The sequence below is a fragment of the Gorilla gorilla genome, chromosome 4 (assembly GCF_029281585.2).
Source record: "Gorilla gorilla gorilla isolate KB3781 chromosome 4, NHGRI_mGorGor1-v2.1_pri, whole genome shotgun sequence".
NCBI classification, from domain to species: domain Eukaryota; kingdom Metazoa; phylum Chordata; class Mammalia; order Primates; family Hominidae; genus Gorilla; species Gorilla gorilla.
The window spans coordinates 60,463,406-60,484,093 of NC_073228.2; the positions used below are offsets into that span (position 1 = coordinate 60,463,406).

At 46.9% G+C, this 20,688-nt stretch overlaps 1 protein-coding gene and 1 long non-coding RNA gene across 2 annotated transcripts in view; one reads left to right on the forward strand and one right to left on the reverse strand.

Annotated features, from left to right (window-relative positions):
• MYO1D (myosin ID) overlaps positions 1 to 20,688 on the forward strand; it is a 384,944-nt gene that overhangs the window by 351,150 nt on the left and 13,106 nt on the right. The gene's annotated exons all lie outside the window — the stretch shown is intronic.
• LOC129533828 (uncharacterized) lies at positions 5,601 to 7,003 on the reverse strand. The gene is made up of 2 exons (XR_008680198.2): positions 6,721 to 7,003; positions 5,601 to 6,271 (listed from the first exon to the last, which is right to left on the reverse strand). It is a non-coding gene; the product is annotated as an uncharacterized lncRNA (long non-coding RNA).

The following is a 20,688-nucleotide window of genomic DNA, read 5'->3' on the forward strand; positions in this document are numbered from 1 at the left end:
AGATTTTTTCAAACTCATAACTGACAAAGGACTTTATTTGAATAGATATTTGATACGTTAAAATAGAAGACTTAGAGGCTATTGAAGGGCAAATAATTTGATGTAATCTAAGAAATATATTGGAGGGAAAGGAAGAGAGGGAGTTCTTGTTGAGTTCGGAACAATATAGAGCTGATATTTACAGAGGAGCTATTATGTGCTGAGCCAGAAGTGGGGATAAAACAGTGAACAGAACCCAGACCCTGCCCAGGGTTTACAATCTGGTGGGGGAACCAGATGAGTAGACAGGGGATTACAATGCAATGTGTTAAGTACATTAATAGGGGATATACGTCAAAGGGGCAGTTAACCCTTTCTTGGAAGATCGGAAAGGCTTCTAAAAGTGATGCCAATATTGAGGAAAAAATGACAAATAGAAGTTGATCTGGAAAAGAGACCAAGAGTCTTCCAGGCGGGGAATAGCATGTGCAAAAGCCTAAAGGCAAAACCATCGTGGCAAACAGGTGTATGAGGGTGAACTAGGAGACAAATAGCTGAATGACCTAGCGAGAAGGGCAGGTAGGTGGGGAGTTGGGAGGTCCAGTTTCTCCTTGGGCTGAGTGACCCTGCCTCTCCTCCATGTTAGCTATTGTCACTGAAGGTAGCGCCAGGGAGCCCAGCAAGCTGCCCAATTCTACTTTCTTCTGTGACATCTGAGACTCCAGGATGGGCTCCAATTAGAAACTGCAGGGAGGGCCGCTGCAGTGTCTCTCGGCCCCAGAACTGATATTTCTGGGGCAGAGAGAGTTGGGTCCTGAAAGTTGAAATAAATGTTCCTTTCTAGCAGGGTTCTGATCGCTTCTCGGCCTTTTGGCTAAGATCAAGTCTAGCAGGGTTCTGGAACTGTCCCCAGCGAGGAGCAGGTTATCAGATGCACAACTCTGATGTCACACCTTATTATATCCCAAGGAAAAAAAAAAGTTATTGGTTACCTGAAAAAAAAAAAAACCCAAGGAATTTTAGAAATCACTTGTTAAGAAATGTCAAGACATACTGACTAGAAATCAAACCACAGCAGCTGCTTCCCACAGCTGCATGCCATGTGGCGACCTCATTTGAATAGTTAGTGAGGCTTAAAATAGCCAGGAATGTAAAACTCTTCAGGATCAGGTCTCTCAGTGAGATAGCCACAGAAATCCACGTGGGGAAGGAGAGAGGGGAGGTTTGTCTTGAAACCGTTGGACCAGTGGTCAGAGGACTATCAACTGACAGCCAAATAAATCCTACCAGGAGCCTGCAGTTCCCCACTCCTATGAATGATTGAAGCTAATGGTGCCCATTTGACAGATGGTGAGAAAAGCATGTTGGCCCCTGAATGCTTGCAGACTGAGAATTCCTAATTCAGCTATAATCCAAATACAGTTGACTTCCTAAGGAAAACAAAAGTAACGAGATGTAGGCTAGGTGTGGTGGCTCATGCTTATAATCCTAGCACTTTGGGAGGCCAGTGCAGGAGGACTGCTTGAGCCCAGGAGTTTAAGACCAACCTGGGCAACATAGCGAGACCTTATCTCTACTAAAAATTAAAAGAATTAGTCAAGGCCAGGCGCAGTGGCTCACGATTGTAATCCCAGCACTTTGGGAGGCCAAGGTGGGTGAATCACAAGGTCAGGAGTTCAAGACCAGCCTAACCAACATGGTGAAACCCCATCTCTACTAAAAATACAAAAATCAGCCAGGCATGGTGGCGGGCACCTGTAATCCCAGCTACTCAGGAGGCTGAGGCAGGAGAATCGCTTGAACCCGGAGGCAGAGGTTGCAGTGAGCCGAGATCATGCCACTGCACTCCAGCCTGAGCAAAAGAGCGAGACTCTGTCTCAAAAAAAAAAAAAAAAAAAGAATTAATCAGGCATGATGGCACCCACCTGTGTGGTCCCAGCTACTCTGGAGGCCGACACAGGAGGATTGCTTGAACCCAGAAGTTTGAGGCTGCAGTGAGCTATGATGGTGCCACCGCACTCCAGCCTGGGTGACAGAGCATGACCCTGTCCAAAGAAAAAAAAAGAAAAAGTAATGAAATGTAAGTTCATTTTTTCCATCCTACGCCTGAGCTTGTTAGCGCAGAGAGTGTTTTAGTTGTGAAACTAAGACTGAGACTGAGACTTTCTCACCAATAGAGGGAGGAGTGAGTTGACGTCGGAAGGAAGCATGCTCCACCAAAGACAAAAGCAAAATGATGCTTTTTTTACTGTGGGAAATTCAAAACGATGCATATATTCATTCAGCCCCAGAGAAAACAGATATGCTTTCCCAAACATAGAAAAGCACGAACAACTTTTTTATTCCATTTTTCTTGTAAGAAAACTAGTTTACCCTGGTTGTAGCAGCTCTGTGGCAATCATAATAGCAGCAGCACATGCTGATTACGCACGGCACTGTACTCCAGGCACTGTGCTGAGAGAACTCTTTGCCATGGATCATTATCTTTTGATCTTCACAAAGTCTGTATGAAAATAATACTATCGTCATCCCCATTTCATGGTTGAGGAAACTGAGGCTTGGAGAGGTTAAGAAGTTTGCCCCACGGCTTACTGGTTGTTGGGAGAAGATGGGATTTGCCCCAACCACTCTCACTCCAGGGTTGGCACTCTTTTTTTTTTTTTTTTTTTTTTTGAGACAGGGTCTTTTTCTGTTGCCCAGGCTGGAGTGCAGTGGTACAATCACCGTTCACTGCAGCCTCAACTTCCCAGGCTCAGGGACTCAGCCTCCTAAGTAGCTGGGACTATAAGTGCACACCACCATGCCTGGGTAATTTTTTGTAGAGATAGGGTTTCTCCATGTTGCCCAGGCTAGTACTGGCACTCGATTGTAAAGCTCCTCGGGCACTGTTTTGTCATGAGACTGAATGGAATGATTTTTGTAGTCTTCTAAGTCTCCTGTGGAGAGCTTTTCTGTTTCTCATTTGCATCATGCTCTTTCGCTATTGGTGACATTTTGCACTTCTGCCCTTTCCTTTTTCTCTCATGGACTCGATGAATGAACACTGAATCGGAAATGTGAAGCCCAAGGTGAGAGTTTCACTTCCACCCCTAAGTGATCTTGACAATTCATAACCTCTTTGGGCCTGGTTTCTTGTCTGTAAAAGGAAGTTGGGTCAGAGCCAAAGCCCACCCCTGTGCTAAATACCTTTCTTCTCTTTCCCCTCCCCCACCTGCCTTCCCATCTCTTTTCCCTTCCTTCTCTTGCTGTCCACTGGCAAGCCCTGAGTCCTACCTGATCCTCTTTCCTCCCATGTGGTAGGCAGGCAAAGGCAGTGGCGTTAGTTGCACTGCTGTCTAAGAGGCATGGGGGGCCGGGCGCGGTGGCTCACGCCTGTAATCCCAGCACTTTGGGAAGCCAAGGTGGGCAGATCACAAGGTCAGGAGATCGAGACCATCCTGGCTAACATGGTGAAACCCCGTCTCTACTAAAAATACAAAAAACTAGCCAGGCATGGTGGCAGGCACCTGTAGTCCCAGCTACTCGGGAGGCTGAGGCAGGAGAATGGCGTGAACCCGGGAGGCGGAGCTTGCAGTGAGCCGAGATCGCACCACTGCACTCCAGCCTGGGCGACAGAGCGAGACTCCATCTCAAAAAAAAAAAAAAAAAGACATGGGGGACACTAAGACTGAGGAGCCTGACAGCCACATGATGCTCCTAATGGAGTCCACAGGCAGCACTGGCCCTCCTCAGTGGGTAATGAGCAAAAGCTGGCTGTGTGACTCCTCTACCCCACTCGTTTTTCCGTGTTCTTCATGTCATTAGGGTCCTCATACTGCCCCTTAGCTCACCCTCCTGCTTTGTGCCAGGCCATCCTAGCCTCCTCCAGTCCCTCCCCACCTTAGCATCACCTCTCAGTGCTCTGTGCCCCATCCCCTGGGAACTCTGCTGTCTATTTAGGAAACAGTGCATCATGTCTTCCTAATATGTTCACTATGCATCCCTTCCAGCCACTATAATGCTTTAACTCATTGTAAGTCAGCAGCTAGAACTTAAGGCCTTCAAGAAACTAGAATAGTTTGGGACAAAATTCTTTCATTCTGACCACCAATGGGGGACCCATTTTTGGTGAAAAGGCTTTCATTATAACCCTGAACTCTGTGGTTTCAACTCAGCATTAGGCCACAGCATCAGGCCTTTAGTGGTGAGATGGAAGCAGGGATAGCGAATTATGTCATAATCCATGAAGAGAATTTATTTCATACCTCTATCATTTTTAGTTAATGTTTTGCTTGATTAATTTTAATTATTTGCTCCTAGAGGATATGTAAATTTTATTCGACCTGAATATTTGGAATATTTCAGAGAAACTGAGTTTTGCTTTTTTTTTTTTTTTTTTTTTTTGATACAGAGTCTCACTCTGTCGCCCAGGCTGGAGTGCAATGGCATGATCTCAGCCCACTGCAACTTCTGCCTGCTGGGTTCAAGCAATTCTCCTGCCTCAGCCTCCTGAGTAGCTGGGATTACAGGCGCCTGCCACTGCACCTGGCTAATTTTTGTATTTTTGGTAGAGACAGGGTTTCACCATCTTGGCCAGGCTGATCTTGAACTTCTGACTTCATGATCCCCCACCTCAGCCTCCCAAAGTGCGGGGATTACAGGCGTGAGCCACCGCGCCTGGCCTAATTTTTTTATTTTTAGTAGAGAAGAGGTTTCACCATGTTTGGCTGGTCTTGAACTCCTGACTTCATGATCTGCCCGCCTTGGCCTCCCAAAGTGCTGAGATTATGGGCGTGCGCCGCCGCACCCGGCCCTGAGATTTATTTATTTAATCCAGGTTGGCTGGCTAGGGTTCTATGGACCAAGAAGTACTCACCACCCACATCTCAGCAAATTAATGTTTTCCCGAAACATTTTAAATTATTGATCATGAATTTCACTAGCATCTATATTTAAATATTCCTTGACACTATGGCTACTAAACATAGGAGCAATTTGTATGAGGAACTGAAAATTCCTCCTTAACCTCCTCACTGTTCTTTTCAGTTTGTTCCTGATTATGCGGGAATTTACAGGCCTTCATCACATGAAGTCTGCCTCTACAGAAAGACTGCTTTACTCTTCACTATCATAGCACTCATGAGTGCTATGAGAGACAATACGCGTTTTTTGAGCCTTCTCTTCCCTATTTTAGGTGTGTTTCTAAGGAGTAGGTTGGTTGTCATGGTTCAGGATGGAAGAATACTGGAGTAGGCAGCGGAGGGAGGCAGGCCATCTGGCCCTGAGGGAGGGGTCTTTAGGAAATCAGTAGACAGCCTGCTGGCCAGATTTTAGATGTGTTCTTGCTTAAAGCTGAACTCAAGGTCGGATCTTTTCTCAAGGCCCAGTTCTAGACTTCTAGCCTTCCAAACTGAGGTCTGATCTTTTGGGTAAGCCAATGGAAAGATTGTGTGTTAGCTCTAGATTTTGCTGAACAAAGGGGCGCGATTCCCCGCCCCATGTTCTCAGCAGCTGAGTCCTACCATTCCCTGATTGATTTCCACCCCCTGCCATTCCCAATACCGCCTGCAAAGAAGATGAACTTTGTCAGTCACCTTTGAATATGGTGCAGTTTGAATTCTGGAATGCAGGAATAACAGCAGTTCACGCGTATTATTTTTATTCATCATTTTTCTGTCAGTGGCTGTGTCAAGGCCCTGGGATACCACAGTGGCTTCTAGGATAACCAAAGAACACATATGACTCTTAGGATGGACGTAGCATCTGTCTAGATGAACAGAAGAGTGGTTAGGAGATGGTACTCCAGTCAGACCCATGACCTGTATCGGGGGAGCCCCACAGCAGCGCGAGCAGAGCAGTCGGGAGGCAGCTCCCTGCCAGCCCACACCAACCTGTCACACGCCTATTATTCATCGACATGCCTCTCTATTATAATCTCACAAAGCATGGTGCTCCAGACCCAGGACAGATATGTCATAAAGGTGGGACTTTGCCTGATGGATAAAAAGACCTATGTTCCTGCCCCCGTTTTGCTATTCGCTGAGTTTTCAAAACCTCCCCAGCCACACTCCTTGGCTCTTTGTGTGACTTCATAGCAAGGCATTCGTGCTAACAGGATGTTTCTGGGCCCAGTCGCTACTGCATTCCGGAGGCTGACCTCGGGAAGTCCTCTGTGTGGACTTTGTGCACAGCGGCAGGGTCCATCACCCTCAGCTAGTGTGCGGCAGGTCCCGGGGCTCAGCAGTTACAGGGATGGTTCAGACCGGTTTCCACCCTCACAGAGTACAGTCTCATGAGCCTTTCCCTGTTCGTGCTGAAATACAGTTTAAGAGATGATACCATGAGTTTGGGCTTTGAATAAGAAAAAGAAAAAGGTGCACAGATTGATTTTCTTTTTCTGGAGCAGGAATCTGAGCAGGAAAAGTGTCACGTAAAGCAAACTGCTGCAGTATGGCTCCTGTGGGCCTGAGTCTTCAGGGTTTCCACTAATCCTATTTCACATGGCTGCGGGGGTAGCCCTTTCTCCTCCCTTCTTAACTATTTCTGGCTAAGACATCGCCCTGGTTTAAAAAAAAAAAAAAAAAAAAAGCCTGCTGTTTACCCACATCTCCATTGCTTAATGTTTTTGTCTTATATTCTTAATGTTTTTGTCTTATATTGATCCTGTACCCTTAGCTGACCCAAGTCCCCATCCCCTTCCTTTTCAGCAACGCAGTGAGCTCATCAGTATGCCAGCAGATGATCTAAGCCCCAAATCATCACCTTCTCGGGAAAGACAGACAAACAAAAACAGCCGGAAGGAGGGCGGGCAGGCGGGCTGGGAGGGGCTGTCGGCGGCGAGGCGGAGAAGCGCGGCCGGCCGGGGCTGCGGGGGGCTGCAAGGAGGGCGTGCGCGCTGGCGCTCGGGCTCGGGCAGCGGCTTCGTTTCAGCCGCGGGCGCTGGGGCCGGCGTTGCCTTGGCGACCGCGTCGCGCTCGGAGCCGCAGCCTCCGCCCCCGCCGCCGCAGCCCACCCGGCGGGTGCAGATTCCCTTTGTCTCCTCCGCCTCCCCTCCTCCCTGCTTCCCTGCGTCCTCCCCCTCCCGCCTTTCCTTTGTCGCCCCGGATTCCCCGGCAGCCGCCCTTCCTGCGCTCCGCTCCCGCTGCAGGTGCCCGGGCCCGCGAGGACAGGCCTCGCCGCCACCCCCACCCGGCCTGCCCAGTGCCTGGCATGAAACCAGTGTTTCAAAAAGCGGTGCCGGGCTGAAGCGCCGCACAGGAACTTGCTTCCCTCACCTGGGCGGCCTCGCTGGCCTCTAGCCGGCCTGTACCGCGCATAGCAGAGCTAGGAGACGTGACAGCCGCCCCCTTTAAGGACCCAAGAGATTCCCCACGGACCTCTTCCCCTTCCTTCCGTTTGAGAGGGAGCGGTGTCACTTGGTGAGAGGGAGGAGACGGGAGGAAAAGGAGGTGAGACTCGGCGTCCAGTGCCCTCTTGGCCTGGCTTGCTCGGCCTTCCCTGCAGCGAGGCGGGGCGCACATCCCCTACCCGGGCCGCAGAGAACCTGTCGGCCGCCGAGTTCTGCAGCTCGATGGCATTGCGAGGCCGAAAGCAGAATTTCCAGGGCCTCTGAGAGTTGAAGTCGTGATTCGGGGGGAGGGGATTCTGTGAGCAAAATGTGCTGCTGTTAGCATTCACGGTCACCTAGTGATGAAGAGTGCTGGGGATTTGGCCACAGTAATGGCCCTAACCCAGAACCCTCTTTGTCCTGGAGCAACATAGCAGCTCTAGTGGCAGTGGCGTCAAACATCAGATTGGCTCATATTCTAGCCGATACCCTCTTAGTGTGTGCCAGTCTTAGTGTTGACTGATACACCCTAAGTGGGACTGTGGTTGCTCATGAGGAGGGAAACCGAGGCCAGGTGATAGGGGTGGAAGGAAACACGCTTTCCCTCTAAATGCTTTGGGACCTGTGAATATCATACCATGTGCATTTCTTATTCACTCTTTAAAATCAAATGTTTTTAATATCACTTCTTCAAGAAAGTGTTCACTGACTCCCCCGAGAGTAAATAAGATAGATTAGGTTTCCCGTCACGATTCCATTGCAGTCTGTACTTTTACCGCGAGAGCTCTTCGCAGAATTATGAATAAACAGTAATGAGTGTGTAACTCATGTTTACAAGAGTCTTCCACACCAGGCTCTGAGCTCCATGAGGGCAGGAGCAAGACCTGGCTTATGCACCACTGTTCCACAAGGGCTGACACACAAGCTTTAGCCAATGTTTGTTGACGAAAGAAATGAGAAGGGGACAAGAAAGAGGGTGATGGCGGAGTGGTGGACCAGGTGCTGTCCAGAGGGTGATGACAGAGTGGCAGGCCAGGTGCTGTCCAGAGGGTGATGGCAGAGTGGCAGGCCAGGTGCTGTTCAGAGGGTGATGGCAGAGTGGCGGGCCAGGTGCTGTCCAGAGGGTGATGGCAGAGTGGCGGGCCAGGTGCTGTCCAGAGGGAGAGCCGGGGTGGCAGGAGGGGTGCCCATCTTCACATCCTCCTCTGAGCTCTGTGACCCTTGGGGGCTCAGCCGCTCCTTCACAGGCACTTCTAGAATGTTGTTCCAAATCATTCTTGTAATTCTTCTTTCTAGTATATGTTTAAGAATTGTCATAATAAAAAGTGTGATAAATCAATTAAATTGTATGTAAGGGGAATCCTATCATGCGCTAGGCCAGTTCCCAGGCAGCTAATTGGAGCATTTATCTGAAGCAAAGCGGGGCCAGCTCTTCTTCCGGTCGTTCCCAGGGAGGGTGATGCTTGAACGGTTTAAAGCGGTGGTGCACAGGAAAATCACCCAGGGAGCTTTAGCAACGCGACATTCAGGGGCCCACAGGCAGACCAATTGAAGCAGAGTCTCTGGGGTTGGAGCCTGACCACTGCTAGGGCCAGTATTTTTCATAAGCTTAACGTGCAATCAAGGTTGAGAATCTTTGCTCTATGGGCTCCCAGAGACAGACAAGAGGAAGTGGGGACACACTCACCAAACTCAAAGATTCCATTTCAGCTGTAAAGCTGACGCTGATACACTTGAGGCTAGACAAAGAGGCTGTTTGCTTCAGCCCACTTCAGATTGTTTCAGTACTGCTCATATGACTTCTCTTTGCCTTAAAATGCCTCCGGATCCCATCCTATGGCAGTCATTTAAAACAAATGTGTAACTGCCTAATCAGGGCACAAACCATTTTTCAGATTTGCCTGGGCAGCAGTGACCTAAATATTACTCAGGGTGTCTGACTTCCAGATCCAGAGGAAGAATGTATTTGGTTTGATTGTTTTCATGCCAATAAAGTTGGGCCAGTAATTCAAGGTCCCCATTGGTATAGCTGAATCCTTCGATGCTATAAATTAGTTCTTTAGAAAGCAGTGGTGTAGTTTTTATTGAATTATTCACCTTCCAATGGAATCACTATGCACCCACGCTAATTTGTTGTGCCATTGTTAATGGATATAAGATAAAAGGAGCAGGAACTGGAGAGGATGGTGGAAGTGGCCCAGCCCATTTACACCAGCCAGGTATGTGGAGTAAATCTTGGGAAAATGTGTCTATTTAATCCACTTACAAGCCAAATGGTGTAGCAAGTAGCAGCAGATCCATTCTGCTCTCTCTCTCCCAGGTAACAATGCAGGCAGTAAATAAGGCCTGTATTAGAAGCCACTAAAGCTGTAAACACACACAACAGGGAAATTTGCCTAAACTGCCCACTGAGGTATCAGATGCAATTGGCCTTCTATTGGAAGTGTGTCTGCACTCAAGGGCAAGCCAAATTTGGCAAGAAGCCATGTGGAGACACTTCACATTTAAATCTTCTACGAGACTGGGGGCAGGGAGACAAAGGTTCCTCTGGGGCTCTCAAATCCAATTGGTGATTCCGGAGAAAATGGGGACTCTTCATGGCAGGCAGGAAAAGGGGAAATGTGGCCTGAGAGAACCCACACTTTCCCAGCCAGTAAGCTCCAGCCTGGATCAAAACAACCCATTTCTGGGAACTTAAAATAAAAAATAAGAGAGCAGTCAAATGAACTTGAGACCTCCACAGGGCCTTTCATGTGTCTACCAGCAGCAGCATGGTGAGTGGTTTCTGTGATGTGGGATTCCAGGGCAAGAGGCACTGGACCGTGGCCACTGGTTCATCTCTCATTATAGGCCAGAAATAGATGCCCCATCCCAGGAAAAGGGAAATAAGGCTGCATGGAATGTTTCATCTGTTGGAATATTGTTCTGCTCTGCCTGACAAGATTACTGAGTTCTCAGTTCTGTAGCAATGGCATTGAGTAAGAGTCTGAAAATTGATGCATTATGTACTCGCTTAAAATAGCAAATGCAGAATAGAAAAAGCAAAGCTGCTAGGAAGTGTGCAGAACATATTGATAGAAAGGCCTGCTTTGCCCCTGTCATTACCAGCATGAAAGTGTGTATCGGAGCAGGGGGTAGACTTTCCATCAGAAGCAACTGAGCAGTGGAGGCTCTTTTACCGCAATGAGACAAGGGTACATTTTTTTAGCTGACATAAGTGAGTGTAAATCTTTCTGTTCTCAAACAGGTGGTAGAAAGTGGGCAATTTGTTTCTTTTCATCTCCGTGTTCTGGGCTTGGTTTATGAGATAGCTGCCTCTGTTTTAACTTCTTTGAATTCCCCTCAGAACAAAAATCCCCCACCACCTGCTACTTAATCAAATATTCTTCACTGTGGATTATAGTTGCCTGGATGGGAGCAAGGTTCAGTGACAGTGTGATGGAAAATATCCAAAAAGAACTATGTCGTCAGCCCCAAGAAGAAAGCATTATCCTTTGTCCTTAAAAATGGGATTTAAGGCTGGGCACAGTGGCTCACACCTGTAATACCAACACTTTGGGAGGCTGAGGCAAGAGGATTGCTTGAGCCTAGGAGTTTAAGACAAGCCTGGGCAACAAAGCGAGACCCTGTCTCTACAAAAAATCAAAAAATTAGCCGGGCATGGAGGCACATACTTGTGGTCCCAGCTATATAGGAGGCTAAGGCAGGAAGATGACTTCACCAGGAGGTGAAGACTGCAGTAGGCCATGGCTGGGGGACTGGGCGAGACTCTATCTCAAAGAAAAGACAGGAGGAGGGAATTTAAAAATACTGAATAACAAGTTAAAAAGTCCTTCTGGAACCGACAAGCCTTTTTGCCCTGGAAGGTGGCATAGTTGCTTCTTAGGGGAATATCCGTGGTCAGGGGCAGAGGCCTTGAGAGGCTGGGCAAAGGTCCTTTCAGCCCTGGTTTCATTCGTCTAACCAGCATTCCACTCTAACAGCCTCCTCCATTCAAGCGCTTACTCCATTAACAAACATTAATGGGGCACTTACTCGATGCCAGGCATGGCACTAGCCACTGTGCATATATTTTCTCCTTTAACTCTCTAGAAAAAAGAACATTATCACTGTTCATTATCCCAGTTAAGGAAACTGAGTTTAAAAGGATTAAGTAACTGCCCAGAGCCAGACAGCTAGATTTGAACCCTAAACTATTGATTCCAAACCTTGTATTCTTCCCACTATGCCTCCATTGTCTCCTCTTTTGATTAAGCAACATTCCTAGAAATACAGGGAACCTGGAAGGCCCCTGTCCCCATCTCTTTCCTGCTGCTGCTGCCAGCTGGAATGTCTGACTCCCGGATGTGTTATAACTAAACTTCTAAAAGACCGATCAGTATCTGAGAAAAATCCCTTTTTTCAAGCTCAGCAAGCAATGTGATGTACTAACCGCCCCTCATCGTGATTCAAACTAACTATAATTTACCCATTGTTGTTGGACATTGACTAGTTTCCAAATTTTTATAGGTCACCACGATTTTGGAGAGTGTGACCTGCTATTTGCAAAGCAAGGATTAGACTTTCCCTCCTTTCCCCTTTATAATTTGCACTATTGCTTCTAAGAATAGTGTTTTTTTAAAGTTTGGACATTTTCAGATAAAGATTGCTGGAAATAATAGTGTGAAAAATATTTTTTAAATAAAAGACTAACATTGAATAAAAAGATAGAAATCTTGGGCATCCGCGGTGGCTTACACCTGTAATCCCAGCACTTCGGGAAGCCAGTGTGGAAGGATGGCTTGAGCCCAGGAGTTCAAGACCAGCCAGGGCAACATAGGAAAACCCTGTCTCTACGATTTTTTTTTTTTTTTTTTTTTTTTTGAGACAAAGTCTTGCTCTGTCGCCCAGGCTGGAGTGCAGTGGCACAATCTCAGCTGACTACAATCTCTACCTGCGGATTTAAGCAGTTCCCTGCCTCAGCCTCCTGAGTAGCTAGGATTACAGGTACATGCCACTACGCCTGGCTAATTTTTGTATTTTTAGTAGAGACGGGGTTTCACCATCTTGGCCAGGCTGGTCTTGAACTCCTGACCTCATGATCTACCCACCTCAACCTCCCAAAGTGCTGGGATTACAGACATGAGCCACTGTGCCCGGCCAAAAAAATTTTTTTAATTAGCATGGTGGTGTATGCCTGTAGTCCCAGAAGGCTGCAATGAGCCATGCTCACACCCTATACTCCAGCCTGGGCAACAGAGTAAGATCCTGTCTACCAAAAAAAAAAGAAAGAAAGAAAGAAATCTTAAGGCGTTTGGGGTGGGTGAGAATGACAGCCAGGTTGCTGAGACACAGCTGTGCGGGCAGGCTTACCATTTCAACACTAAATTTTCAAATTCTAGACTTTATTTGCTGTCACTTAATATAGCACAGCATCACTGTAATATTGTAAGTGCTGATTTTATAATAGAATTTTCTTACAAAAATAGGTTTTGTGAAACAATTTTGATACATGATAAACTGTTTTGACATATGATCTACCTTGCTGGATTACATCTATTCCTTTAAGGGAGAGAGCACTGAGCCCTGTGTACTCCTGGGTCTACGTGGTATATAGTGAAACCCTTTGCATCCTTTTCCAGAGGAAGTCAAACTCAACACTGTCCAAAAAACAAACTCATTCTGTCTTTCCACCTCCTTCTCCATCACATGAGCTCGAAACCTGAAGGCATGGTAGAGTCTCCCTCTTATCACCCACATTCAGCCAGTCGCCACGTTCTCACTCCTAAGCGTCTCTCCAGCGGGACCCCACTCTTGCCCTCTCATGATCACAGCTCTTTCTGCCTTGACTTACAGTTTCCTAATTGGTCATCCTACCTCAAAATGCCCCCATCAGTCAACAGTCTATCTGCCATACCTCCTAGTTTATCTCTATCAATTTCACGTATTGGCTCTTTATTAAGAACCTACTGTATACCACACCCTCTTTTAGGTACGGGGGATACAGACAAGGTCCCCCTTCCCATGGAGCTTACCTTTGGGCAGGGGATAGAAGCTATAGGAGACGGACAGTTAACCAACTAAGTATCAAACAAGTCAATTTCAGTTAGTGGTAAGCACACTGAAGAAAACAAAGTATTATCTATTTTCTGTCTTCAAGAATCCTTGGCGGGGTGTGGCGAGGCTTCAAGGTGCCTGAAATGTAGCCCCCACTCATCTTGAACTCATTGTCAAGTCCTCCTCATCCTCCAAAGGGCAGCTCATCGCCTTCTTGTCTGTAGGGTCTTGGAGACCACTCTGGCTGGAGAAGCCCAGTTAGGCTTCAGGGAGAAAGGACAGGTAGAGCTTGAGGGACATTATTAAAGGAAGGAGAGACACTGGCTGAGCAGGTGAGTCACCTTCAGCCCTGGTACACCAGGCTGTCTCCCTTGGCACCCTGTTCAGTGGCTCTGTCTTCATCCCTATCTGTGGGGAGTAGCACGAGGATGAGAAATCCTGACATGCTGTGGACCCAGTGCTGAGAGCCTAGTTTATTCCAGTGATGCACGTGCATAGCAAAGCCACGCAAAGCCAGGACACAGCCTAAGAGGCCACACCCTTGCAGGGAGCAGGCAGAAGTCCTGGGCACCTCCCTCCACCCTGGGCCTGCTTAGTGCCCTCTAGACCTTCTGTGATGCTGACTCTGTTGCACCAGATACAGTAGCTCAGGAAGCCTCCTTCCCCAGGCTCTGAGCTTTTTTGAGAACTGAGGCCTTTTTATTATTTATCTCGCATCCCAGAAGATGCAGATGTTTCATGATGGCTCTTTTTTTTTTTTTTTATGAGATAGAGTTTCACTCTTGTCGCCCAGGCTGGAAGGCAGTGGCGCGATCTCTGCTCACTGCAACCTCTGCCTCCTGGGTTCAAGTGATTCGCCTGCCTCAGCCTCCCAAGTAGCTGGGATTACAGGCATGCACCACCACACCTGGCTAATTTTGTATTTTTAGTAGAGATGGGGTTTCACCATGTTGGTCCGTCTGGTCTCGAACACCTGACCTCAGGTGATCCGCCCACCTCGGCCTCCCAAAGTGCTGGGATTACAGACATGAGCTGCCACACCGAGCCAGCTCTCTTTTTAATATATATGTCCCCAGTGTGTTTGTGTGTAGGTGCTAAGTGCTTTCAATGTTCGATTCTCAGGTGGCAGGGACTGGGATCCTGTTAACTCCTCTATCCAGTGACCCACAGCTACACACAAATGTAAATTTAAATGCTTCTTGATAATGGTGAGCTGAATAAGCAAATATATAATGGCGTTCCCGACAAACCACTAAAAATCGTCTGTTCAGAGGAAGGTGTGGGTGCTGGTGCATGTTCAGTCCAGTCTTATTTAGCATCTTCATTAATGATGTGAATAGAAAATAAGCATTGGTGTTCACAGATGGTGCTAACTTTGGAAATGCTGTTAATAGAAGTGTCAAGAGAGGAGAACAGAAATATAAGCAGGAAATAGCAAAGATGTCCAAAAAAAAAAAAAAAAAAAAAAAGCTCAATACAGCAAAGGCGAAAACCTCTTTCAAACATGTAAAATAAAGCCCTACAGACATTAGAGCAAGAGCATCAAGAGATGAGAAGTTCGCGGGGGGAGCTGGATATGGTTGCTCTGGCCTGTAATCTCAGCACTTTGGGAGGCCAAACCAGCCTGGGCAAGACCAGGCTGGGCAACCTAGTGAGACCCCATCTCTACAGGAAATTTAAAAAATTAGTCAGGCATGGTAGCACACACCTGTAGTCCTAGCATCTCAGGTGGCTGAAATGGAAGGATTGCTTGAGTTCGGGCGTTTGAGGCTGCAGTGAACTATGATCATGCCACTACACTCCAGCCTGAGCAACAGAGCAGCAAGACCCTGTTTCCAAAAAAAAAAACAGAGTGAGCGAGAGAAGTTTAAGGAGAGTAGGGGAGGTAGAAGAAGGAAGAGACGTGAAGAGAAGGGGAGGAAAGGACAGATGTCCTCTGATTGATGTGGGAGGGTCTCAAGGCTCCAGAGCCCACTTCCCTCTTGAAGGTCAGATGCTGGCCCAGGCGTCCCACTGAGGTGGCCCCAGCCCTCTGCTCACAACTGCTGTCTCATTTGTTTTGTGATGGGGCTTTGGTTTGGTTTGGTGGTATTCTGTTTCTTTTTTTTTTTTTATTCTTCCCTCATATTTGAGGGAGCTGTGGGTATAGTTTTGTTCTTTAACTCTGGTTTTGAAAGGTTTCATTATGCCTGGCATAAAGTATTAATTTGGGCATTTTGGCAGGGTCAGAGGAATGCAGCCTTTAAAGAGTACAGATTCCAGATAGACAAAGCAAAATGGAGCTTCCTCAACACCTCCAAGTCTCATGTTGGTGGAGGGGAAGCAAAAGAGAGAACCGACGCAGGGGTCGCCAGGCCTCTCCCGGGAGCCATCAGGCCACCTCCAGTGCACCGAGGCCCTGCCTGGCCCACCTTGCCAGGGGAAGCCTGCCGAGGCACAAAGCATACAAAGCTTTTGGTTGACAAAACCGGAAACCAGGAGTCTCCATGGAGTACTCCTCAGGGACTACAGCTGGAAAGTCAAGACAAAGATGTGTGCTGGAGAATAGTAAAAAATGCATACAAATTCTCCAAGCACCAGGAGAGTGCCTCTTTCTTTAGCAGCCTGGAATCATCTATGCCTGGAAACATCAATGTCTTCTGGCCAGACAAAGGCCAAGGAGTGAAAGGCGCTATGCCCAGCAAGAAAAACATACAAGTGGTGAAAGTGCCTGTGCAGGGGGTCAGGGTCTGGGTCAGAATGTCCAAACCTCAGCATCGTTACAGGAGGTTCAAAGTGCCTTTTCCTCTGACTCAGAAGCACCTGGTATTAAAGAATTCCATGCTGCAGAGGCTATGCTCCACGCAAGAGCTAGAACAGCATTTTAATGTGGAAACTAAGTGGAATGGAGGCGCAAATGCTGTTGAGGAGACAGTTGCCCTGGGCCAGGTCCTAGCCTCACCTTCCAGCTGCAAGAAGTTGCTTGAGCTTTCTATGCTTCTGCACCCTCATCTATAAAGTGAACAGAATGACAGTGCCCCATAATGACAGCTTTGATAAGAATTAAATGAAATTAAGTATGTAAAATGTTTAATACAGTGCCTAGTAAATTCTTAATAAATAAATGGATGACAGTGAATTTCAACCTTCTCCTCCCAATCTAAGACCCCTTTACAACTCCGCAGGCATGCTGCTGAGGAGCTCCAGGCCCATATATTTCACTAGAAATATCTGCCCACATACTTTGGGAGGCCGAGGCGGGCAGATCATGAGGTCAGGAGATCGAGACCATCCTGGCCAACATGGTGAAACCCCGTCTCTACTAAAAATACAAAAATTAGCTGGGTGTGGTGGCGCATGCCTGTAGTCCCAGCTACTCAGGAGGCTGAGGCAGGGGAATTGCCTGAACCTGGGAGGCGGAGGTTGCAGTGAGCCGGAATCGATCACACCACTGCACTCCAGCCTGGTGACAGAGCAAGACTCTGTCTCAAAAAAAAAAAAGAAAGAAAAAAAGAAATATCTGCCCACATTTCTGAAGCTATTACTGAGAAATCTGCATGGAGCCAGTGCAGTGTCGGCTCATCTCCATTAAACCTCAGGACATAAAAATGGCAACATGTTCATTGATACAATTCCCAGAGCTTCTCTAACCTTGCATATGTGCTTCCAAAGCCCATCAGTCCAAATGTTTTCCATCCTACCAAATGTTTTTATTTCACTGAGAACTTCATTAGCAGTGGGGAGGCAGCAGCTAATACAGGGATGTTTGGGTTTACAAAGCAAGGTAATGACTCACTTTGCAAGAGGGTTCTTCAGTTCCCAAAAGGCACCCCTTGAACAGTGAGTGTCCCTAGTGCCTCTTCATATGTTTTCATCACACTTGACACATAAACAGCCCCTTACACGGAGCAGGATACCAGGCCGGGACATGTACCCCACCTGACCCTTTGTGTTCAACCCCAGCCCACCGATGGCTCCGCCTCACTTGCCTCACTTCTTAACAACCCTGCTGTGAAGATGCGTGAGGCCAGCCTCATGTCTCCCAGTTGAAGACATGTCTTGTGTTGACATTAGCCCCAGTTGCTTTCTTAATCATGTCATTTTATAAAAATTCATTCTTTCTATAGACATTTATGGAACTCCTATTTTGTATCAGACACTGCACGAGGAGCTGTTGATAGGGACATGAAAGTGCTCAGCTCATCACTCTGCTCAGAAGCACACAGCAAACAGGGACCACGGCTAATGATGTGCTATTTTAGGGGCAAGATGCATAGAGGTTAAGACTTGGACTATGGCCTGGATTGCCTGGGTTCAAATCCTGCCTCTACTCTATCACTTCGGGCAGGCAGGTCCTTAGGCTCTTTGGGCCTTCTCATTTCCTCTTCTGAAAAGGAAATTCACCTCGTGCTGTAGTAAGTCCGTGAATTGATATCTGTAAGGCACTTAGTAAGCACTGTATACTGTTTGACTATTTGTCTTAGTCTGCTCAGGCTGCCATAACAAGATACCATAGACTGGCCAGGGGAGGTGGCTCACGCCTGTAATCCTGGTACTTTGGGAGGCCAAGACAGGTGGACCACTGGAGGTCATGAGTTCAAGAGCAGCTTGGCCAACATACCAAAATTCCGTCTCTAGTAAAAATACAAAAATTAGCTGGGCGTGGTGGTGTGCGCCTGTTAATTCCAGTACTTGGCAGTCTGAGGCAGGAGAATTGCTTGAACCAGGGAAGCGGAGGTTGCAGTAAGCAGAGATGGCACCACTGTACTCCAGCCTGGGTGACAGAGCAAGACTCTGTCTCAAAAAAAAAAGATACCATAGACTGGGTGGCTTGAACAACAGAAATGTATTTTCTCACAGTTCTGGAGACTAGAAGTCCCAGATAAAAGTCCAGCATGGTGCTGGGTGCAGTGGCTCACGCCTGGAATCCCAGCACTTTGGGAGGCCAAGGCGGGCAGATTATGAGGTCAGGAGTTCAAGACCAGCCTGGCCAATATGATGACACCCCGTCTCTACTAAAAATACAAAAATTGCCTGGGCATGGTGGCACATGCCTGTAATCCCAGCTACTCAGGAGGCTGAGGCAGGAGAATCACTTGAACCCAGGAGGCAGAGGATGCAGTGAGCCAAGATCGCACCATTGCCCTCTAGCCTGGGCGACAGAGCGAGACTCCGTCTCAAAAAAAAAAAAAAAAAAAAAAAGTCCAGCATGGTTGGGTTCTGGTGAGGGCTCTCTTCAAGGGTTGCAGACTGCCACCTTCTTTCTGAGTCCTCACGTGGTGGGGAGAGAGAAAGCAAGCACCCTGGTTTCTCTTCTTTCTGTCAGATCAAGGCCCTGCTCCTATGACCTCATTTAACCTTAATGACCTCTGTAAAGCCCAGATCTCACAATACTGTGGTGTTGAAGGCTAGGGCTTCCATATAAGGAATTGGAGGGGACACAATTCAGTCCATAGTACTATTGTTATATTGTTATTTTATTCTCCTTTTATTTGATTTCTAATTTTACTGCACCGTAGACACAGAAGATGGTTTCTATGTGATGCTAATTCACAGGTTGTTATTGAACTTTCTTCTGTGGTCTAGTATGTGTTCTGTGTGTACTTTAGAAGAATGTGTGCTCTCTAATTGTTGAATGTAATAAATACACACACATACACCCAAGTTTTTTGTTTTTGGGGGAGTTTTTTTGAGATAGGGTCTCGCTCTGTCACCCAGATTGGAGTGCAGTGGCACAATCACAGCTCACTGCAGCCTCAACCTCCCAGGCTCAAACAATCTTCCCACCTCAGCCTCCTGAGTAGCTGGGACTATAGGCATCTGCCACCACACCTGGCTAGTTTCTTTTTTATTTTTTGTAAAGACAGGGTCTCATTCTGCTACCCAAGTGGGTCTTGAACTTGTGGGCTCAAGCAGTCCATATCTGCCTCAGCCTCCCAAATTGCTGGGATTATAGGAATGAGCTACCACACCCAGCCTATTTTTACTTTTACTATGATTGTGGACTTGTTATTTTATCTTTGTAAATCATATGTATGAGAGCATCTTCTTGGTAAACTGTTCCTTAATAAATAAACAAAACAATTATCTAATGAACTTTTTTTTAATTTTCCTGAGACAGGGTCTCACTCTGTTGCTTGGCCTGGAGTGCAGTGGCACAATCATAGCCCATTACAGCCTCAAACTCCTGGGATCAAGTGACCCTCCCACCTCACCCTCCCAAAGTGCTGGGATTACAGGCATGAGCCACCGCACCCGGTCTCTAATGAGCTTTTTCTCCAGCAATGCTTTTCCCCAGCTTTCTTTTGATTAGTATTTGATTTATATATCATATTCCCTACCTAAACTGTCATCATGATTTAAATGACATCTGTTACAAGTAGCATATAACTGCATTTTTAGATTAAATCTGAGAAATCCCTTTTAGCCAGAGGTTTGCACATCTAGGTTTACTGTGCTCATTTATATATTTAAATGTATTTATTCCATTATTAGTTTGTGCCTTCTTGTTCCCGTGTTTCTTCTTTGCTACTTTTGTTCCCCTTTCCTGCCTTCTATCTGATGGATCAGATTTGTTTTATACCCTCCCTTCTACTGCTCTGAGAGTTGTACATCACAGTCTACTGTATCTGTTTCCCATTATTATTATTTTTTTGCACTGTGCTTGCCTGAAGGGAGCCTCAAGTTCATGAGTCTCCCTACCCTCCTCCCAAATGAGACATGGACCTTTGAATGCTTTCCTGGGACCACCACCCCACCTTTCATGCTGCTGTTATCCAGGATTTTAGTTCAACAGTGTTTTAACCCCCCAAATGAGTCATTTTTATTGTTTCGTATAGTGAATGTGTATTTGGGTTTGCTTATATGGTGACCTGTTTATTTGCTCCTCGTTGTACCTCATGCTCTGCTCTTTCCTTCTAGATTCAGTCTCTTTCCTAATGAGGTGTCTCGCAGCAATTCTTTACAAGACAGCCAAGATAGGCCAGCTCTCAGAGCACTTGTTGTCTGAAAAAGTCTTTTCTTATTTAATTTTTTTTTTCTTAGAGATGGGGGTCTCATTATGTTACCCACACTGGTCTCAAACTTCTGACTTAAAGCGGTCCTCCCACCTTGGCCTCCCAAAGTGCTAGGATTACAGGCGTGAGCGACCTCGTCCAGCCTGTCTGAGAAAGCCTTTGTTTTGCCCTTGCTCTCAGATGACAGTTTGGGGATAGAATTCTAGGTGGACAGTTTTTTTCCTTCAGCCCTTTGAAGAGTCTGTATTTTCATTATCTCCCTGCATTAGATGTTCTTTTGCAAGTAACGTGTCTTTTCTCTCTGGGTATTCTTAAGGTTTTCTCTTTGCCTTTGGCGAGCTGCAGTGGATTTGCTTTTTTCAAGAGGTCAAG